This window comes from Eurypyga helias, unplaced genomic scaffold, assembly GCF_000690775.1.
Source record: "Eurypyga helias isolate BGI_N326 unplaced genomic scaffold, ASM69077v1 scaffold37135, whole genome shotgun sequence".
NCBI lineage: Eukaryota > Metazoa > Chordata > Aves > Eurypygiformes > Eurypygidae > Eurypyga > Eurypyga helias.
Window position 1 is genome coordinate 542 of NW_010254018.1, and position 7,568 is coordinate 8,109.

Here is a 7,568-nt window from a genome sequence, read left to right on the forward strand (position 1 = left end):
TGTAATTTTTTTGTAGGTCGTACATAGATTCCATGGAAACACGTTTCAGCTCTTGTTTTTTTTCAGTGTTTTGTGTGCTAGTTTGGTGCAGCTGTCTCTGCCAGGGTGCTGCTTCCTACCCTGCTAGAAGAGTGGCAGCACTTGTGCTTACAGTATAAAAATTAATAGCAGATATTGATATGTAATGTTTTGGTGTGTAGTTTACAGATAAGGAACAACCTACAGGCTGGTCTTGCAGGTGATTTCCTAGTGATGAGATCCACCCATATATAGGAACGTGAAATGCAGGTCCTTTTTAGGAGGAATCAAGGTACAACTAGTACAATTGAGATATTTACCATTTAGGAGATTAAGTTAGCTCCAAAAGATTGATGTGCATCTCAACATATAAAATTACGAGATTGTATTTGATTAAATTAGTTTTCTTTTTAAATGTTGAGTGGATGAATTTACTGAGTTAAAATTGCTGATATTTAACTTGCATCTCTAAATTTAGTGACACTCACTGAGTCATTATAAATGAGACTTAAATCAACTGTATAACATGCCTTTCATTAAATAGTCAGACTATGTATATAGCAGGCCAGGATTAATTTTTTTTTTTTTCAGCAGACTGTGAAACTTTTATCAACATCTTTCTAACTGTAATGGCTAACTAAATGAGATTAATGACAACACCTGTTAAAGGGTCATCATTCTCACCTTTTTATATAACAAGTTAATATATTATAATTCATGTAATATACATACTGTTGGGCTTTGCAAAACCAGAGAGTTGTCAGTGCATTTCTAATCTTTATAAAGGAAAAATTAAAAAGACAAAAAGAAAGGCAGGCAATTCCCATATACCTCTCTCTCTCTCAAAAAAAGATAAATGTTTTTAAAGAGCTAATAACAGAAAAGTTTCAGGACCTCGCTGAATTCCATATAAATACATATTAGCAGAATTTCAAGAGTGTTTTCACACTTATTGAATACTCTAATTAATAAGATAAATTCCATTCAGAAGAAAATAATTGACCTTATCTGCTGGTTGGTTAGATTTTTGTTGGTCGAAATAGGTCATAGTGGACCTCAGCAGGAAAAGCTGCCAGTGTCCTGACATACACGTCTCTTTGAGCTTGTAGTAATGTGTAATATTTCAAAGTCCTTTTTTAAAAAATAAATGAATTAACTCTTAAAACTCTAGCTTGGCAACGTGTTGTGTAATCATATGGTAGACTTTTCTGAACACTTTATCTCATGAGCTTCGCATCACTGAGTTTGCAGTGTCCTGTGATTCCTGTGTAGGCAGAAGAGTACCTCCATGCCCACAAATCATTTGACTGAACAACTAATACAAAATTAAGATAAAATTTAAAAATTAGGGGGTAATTGATGATGGCAAATTTTTAGCGAAGGTGAAGTTGCTAAGGAGGTGCTATGTCTGATGCATCTGTAAGGGGCATTTACTTTGTGGCTTTGACACAAAATCGCAGCTCAGAAGTGCTCCTCGAAAGTCAGTGTAAAAATGTTTTTAAGCCACTCCTCTGCTTCTCGCTCCTCAAATCTGTCTAAGCTGTCACCTGGCAGATGTTAGAGCATCTATCTTCTGGTTACTGTAAGTTGTGCTGGCTGTGAAACTTCTCTGCAGAATTATTACAGAGCCTCCTATGGAGACATCTCACTGGTGTGTTGTCTCTGGCTGTGGGAATCACACCAACCAGAGCCTTTATATTGATACGTTTGTCTGATGCTGCAGTGTGCTGCGGTGACCTTCCACTGACCTAGGACTGCATTGCACTGGTAAAAGCAGCACCAAGCCACCCAGCTGCAAGGTAAAATCCCTTCTGAATGGTGCTGCTTTTTTCTCATTTAGGTTTAACAGAGGTTGGAGGTAGGATGTAGAATTGTTGTGAGCCTCATAAATGGGTGTGGGTGAAGTGTTAGAAGCGATTGATAACTGTTTGTGCTGAACCTGTGTTGCAGAAAAGCTGAAGGTAAAAGGAACACTTCAGTAAGGCATCATTAGAGGAATAAATTGAGTAAACAAAGGCAGCAATAGTGGTCGAAGAAAGACTATTTTGTTCTCTCCTGATCAAGGTTTCTATGAAAATTCGGAGGTAGAAATATGGAGTGAGAGTCTGATTCTGCTTTTACTGAGGTGTGGCACACTTTGCAACTGCTGATGCTTTGTCCAGACTGTGGGCAGTAATTTTATTTTGGAGATGTTCCTGTATCCATTGAGGGGACCTGTCCAAAGCCAAGTGAACAAAGCGCCCAAAATACGCTTTGGAGTATGACAGGATGCTCTGAAGCCTCAGTGTAACTTGTTTTACTGAAAATATGCACTATTATTACTGGCAGGCATGGTTTAGTTAAATGATTCTGTATTGTCAGCGGAATAGTTAGTAAGCAGTAGCATAGGCAGTATGAATGACTTCCCTAGATGTGGGAAGATAGTACAGCAGGAACACAGTCACAAGCTGGAAATGTTTTTTTCTGGGCTCTTGTCTATGGGCTGTTGGGATTTGTGATGTGGTTATCCCATGACAAAATGTGGTTGTCCTCATTTTTGCCCTGTGGTCTTACTTGTCAGGTATAGTTGTCTAAAGGCATTTTTCTCTGTATTCATTATTTTGGTTTTGGATTATGAGCCAGCAATTTGCTTTTTTTGTCTATAATCTTGTTTTAAATATAGAGCAAACCTAAGAGGACTCAGAGATCATCAACCAGTGCTTTGAATCAGGACTGAAATGGTTTGATCATATATTTCAATTTCAAATAGTATGATAATGTTTTAACAGTATTGTAAGCTGTTTTTATGGGATTGAAAATGAGTAGTCTGTATCTTTGTTAACGGTCTGTCTTAAAGCCCTGCTCAGTTTTCAAGTTAATATGTTTCATTCCTTGTTCCCTTGCAAAATGAAGTTACAAAGTAGCCCAAAAGAACTAGCAATTCCATGTGTGTTAGCCGAGGTCTTTTTTAGATCAGGTCACAGAGTGTACTTTGATGTATAGTTATATGTCAGTTTATCTTCATTATAATAGCTAACTCCTGTTTTGCAGTTGGGTTGCTATAGAATAAGGAGAATGGCCTGCTCACTGGGAATGGTGTATCCTGAAAAACCGGTGACTGACTTCTAGCGTTGGTTGCAGGTTTCATTATTTGGTGCAGGATTTGATGATATTCCAAGTGTTCAAGTTGAAAGGCAACAGTCAGATAAAGCAATTGTCTATGTGAGCAGGTCTATCACCACTGTTATTTCTATGAAAGGAGTGATATTTATATTTTTTTTATTGCTAGTCCATTACATAGAGTCAAAACAGCATCAGAAGAGTGTGTGATGTAGGCTGATTAATCTTGCATTTACATATTCAGCAGTGGGACTGCAGTTCCGATTTCCCTGTAGGCTAGCCTGATATTTCAGGCAGATTTGCCATTGGTGGCAAAAAAGTATTTTAGAAGAAGGTGAGGATTCGCTTCCATTGCTGCAAGTTTCAACACAGTACTTCTCTACTTTATAAGAAGCCTGAAACTGTTTGTGGGTAATCCTATCTGCACTGCATTTTTCTGTTGTGCAAAAAAATCTTCAAGTTCAATGCTGATTAAGTTTGTAATGAAATATGTGTCAGCAAATCAGGTTATCTTGATCTTTTCAAGTGTTTGTGCATCAGCTCTGACTCAGTTCTTGCAGTGTTTTCCAAATGGGCAACTGCCAAGTGAAGCTTTAACCCAACTGGTAACCTATGTGAATTGAATAATAGTGCTCTCCAATTTCACAAGCATTACCAAAGAGCTTGAAATTGTTCCCGTGTTTAGGAAACATGTTTCAAAATACATTAAAGCTTTTAAAATAGAGGGATCATCAACTGAGAGATCTAGAATAGTGTACTTGATAGGTGGTTCATGCAGTTCGTATCATTGTGTCTCATCTAAATTTAGCCTTCTCATCATATAAATGGCTTATTCACTGTTACCTCAGTTAAATTCAGGAAAGCCAATTGTTATTCATGTAATTTCTTCGTTGACTTATTCCTCAAGCTGGTTTTATTTAGTGTCTGTTGGCCCAGATTTTGGACCTGCCATATGCATAATTTTACATCCTTCACAAATGGCAGTCACATGGGTACTTACTTTCTTGTAGATGTTTTTGGGAAGCCAACAGCATACACAGTACTCTCTTTCTGTGTGCATTGCTGAACCATTGCTGTACCATTGCTGTGAGACTTCGCAATTTCCTCAGTACAGAGGTCTACCTGAGCAGCCTTGGCATAATTCAATTAAACATAAGCCTGGTCTTGACCCATATGTGCTAGAGGGTTTGCACATACAAGGCTGAAATTACAGCAACTGCAGCAAAGCAAGTTTTGTCATGTTGTATTTTATGGTTTATATTGTTATAATGAGCTCATAAAAATCTATGAGGATTGATATTTCTTAAATAATGCTTCTAAGATAATGCCAGGAGTAGGTTCGCAAATAGGAAACTATTTCTATGGGCTGTAGTAAACTGTTAAGTACTAACTCGTTCAAAACATCAGCCTCGTTTTGCATCAGCATCAAGTAATCATATTAGATTTTATCTCACTGAAGGGCTTGCTATGGCTAGTTGTAAAATCTAGCTGTTACCAGTCTTTCTGGCTATTACCTGGTGATAGGTGAAATGCCTAAACCTAATCCCTGTCACCACAGACCTTGGTATAACAATGACATCATGTCCAATTTGATGTTCGGCTTAAAGTATGCTCAACAACGCATCTCTTCCTCATCTTGTCCGTGTCTACTAGGGAATTATTTGTATGCTTGACAAACTGTGTCCTATGCTGGAAGGTGTTAACGATCTCTCCTGGAGCCTGGCTGAAGCCCTTCCTGTACCTCAACCATTGCCAGTAATACCAAACTAGTAGGCAGCTTAATCGCTGACAGAGCTATTAAGAAGGAAAGAAGCAGGTGTTAGAGTTTCTCAGCTTCTGTAGAAAGACCTGGGGTTTGACAGAGAGGACCTAAAAGATGCCTTTGAATAGTTCTGCACTAGGGACCTGCAGAGAGGGCTGGGTTTTTTTTTTTTTTTGATATAGCATGAGAAAGGTGTTCAGCTCTAATACTGTGGGTGGGATGTGCACTGTGTCTCAGAGAAAGTAATTTGCTTGCAAAACTGCAGTGAGCGTAACTTGCAATTCTTGCATGAATCAGAGTAATACAAAATTAATAATGCATGTACTGTAGTGTGTGTATCTAGGGGGCTACTTTTGAGACGTTTCAACTTCAAAAAGAAGTGTTTAAAGTTTCAAATATTGAGTTCTTCAGTTTTAATACACTATACTGACCTTTCCATTATGGGCATTTAGATGTTTCTGTTGGTAGCAGCTCTCATGGGACTTTCACAGTTTGCACGCTTCCTTATGCATAGAGGAACCTTGAAGGATCCCTACCCCATTGATTTCAGCAAGTCAGCGTTTTCTTTCAAGCTTTGTTTTTCGTTAGTTTCAGCATAAAACTATATCAACTATGTTACTTTTTTACTGTATGTTTGTTCTGTTTTGTTTCATAAACTTAGGAAAGCGTAATCAGGTAGCCAATGGGTGCTACCTCCTCTTGAGGTGTGACGTTCTCTAGCATGCTGGAGTGTCACCTTTTCCTAAGGCATGAACAGATTTTCTGCCACTTAGTCTGCTTATCGAGCAGGTAGAGGACTAGAGTAAGGCAAAAAATAGTAGAAGTCAGTTGCTTCAAACACTGTTAGTTGCTTCCCAGCAGAAAGAAACTCTGTGAGTTACTTTTAGTTGAGCTTTTGAATTAAAACCAGACTTTTTTTAAAGCCATCTTTCATTTTCTCCAGTGGTCCCTGGGGGATGTGCATCTGCAAATGATATATATACTGCAGGCTGTTCATTTGCATGAGGGAAGAACATGACTGTTTTCTACGTATAGGCTATGTGAGCTCATAGAGTTAATAAACATTAAGAATACAAAATTATTGAAAATACATGCTTTGGTTATATGTTTGCAAAGGATTGTGACACATCAAAGAATCATCTGGCTTGATCTCTATTGAATAAAATATCCAATAATTAAAAAGTTTTAAAATCAATTGGCTTAAGAATGTATTCTATTTAACCCGGAACTTCTTGATTTCTAAAATAATATATTGATATCTATGTAGTGTTGGTATTCAAAGCCTACCGAAAGTAGTGACTTCTACCTTTGTGACATTAAATGTTCTGTTCAATTTCATGACTCGTGAAGGCTCTACTGAAATGATTCATGCGTATTTGTCTTGAAGATTAAGTCTAAAGTGCCCCAGATAAAGAAGACCGATTAGCTACAGGTTGTAAGAGATGGCTAATTATTTCTGGGACATGTGTAATAGAAATCTGATCAAACTTAGAGGCTCACAGTTTAATTTATAGATTAATCCATTGCTCCTACAATGGAACAATTTATGTTACAGTCTATGGAAATATTAAGGGAAGATAAGGATATTTCTCTATGGACTTCTGTTTTTTATTTTATTTTCTATGAAATAACATGGGTTCCAACTATGTCCACTGTATCCGTTTAGGTGTATGAAACAGATGGCCAACTTGGCATTTTGTCACGTGTCAATAGCCAGCACCAAAGTGAGTGAAGCAGGCATTTTCTTTGCTGTCTTTTTTATCTACTATTACAACACAAAATTAAGGGAAAAAAATAGTAGCGCAGCACTTGTTTTTCAGTTTCTTGCTTCATACATCAGTAAGTCGCACAAAGGCTTAGCAGGAAGAGGCATCTCCTTGGTCAGCAGTGCAAAAACAGGAAGGAGGAAGTCTATTGCAAATCTGGGTTTACTGATTATCAGTTCATGTTTCGCTGCAGAGGATGTCCATTAACAGCCGTCAGCGTGATCCATTGCTTATCCAGCAGGAACAATGACTGCTGTAGTGCTGCTACTACAGAATATGGACCCTGCTTATAGGAAGTAATGTTAACTAGCAAACTGTACTCAGCCCTTTCCTGCTCATAGAAACAGGATACTATTAGTGAGAACAATTCACAGAAATTGCACATCCAGGAAAACCAGGCAAGCAAAGCATAACAGCTAAACTGAGATTAATAAAATCTTTTCTCTGTTTAGGCCATAGCTTGAGTTCTCTGTTGTTCTGGCATGTAATGTGATCTTTTAAATAGAGCAGTAAGATGTAATTATAAATAAGGACGGCAGAACGGGACCCTACGTAGCACCTGGCATAGAAAGGCTGCTTAGGGTTTAAGAAATGTGCTTATTACCATAACTCCAGTTGAATTACAGGAAACACCTGGACATTATTTTATAAAGCTTTTTAGGGTGTATGCAACAACCTATATGAAATCACTCCATGGAAAAATCCCTACAAAGTTTGCAGTTTGTGTAAACAGAAAATATCTTTGTATATTGTAGGACAAAGGAAGTTTCTGCAGTGTTTCCTGTGAAACTGCAGCTTAAATGGAGTGTGTGATAGAGTATCGTGGTTAGGGATGCCATGGTTATAATCACAATGACAGGTCTGTTTTAAGGGCAGAATCTTAATTTGCATGGTCAGTGTTTTGTGCTTACATCAGTCCTGCT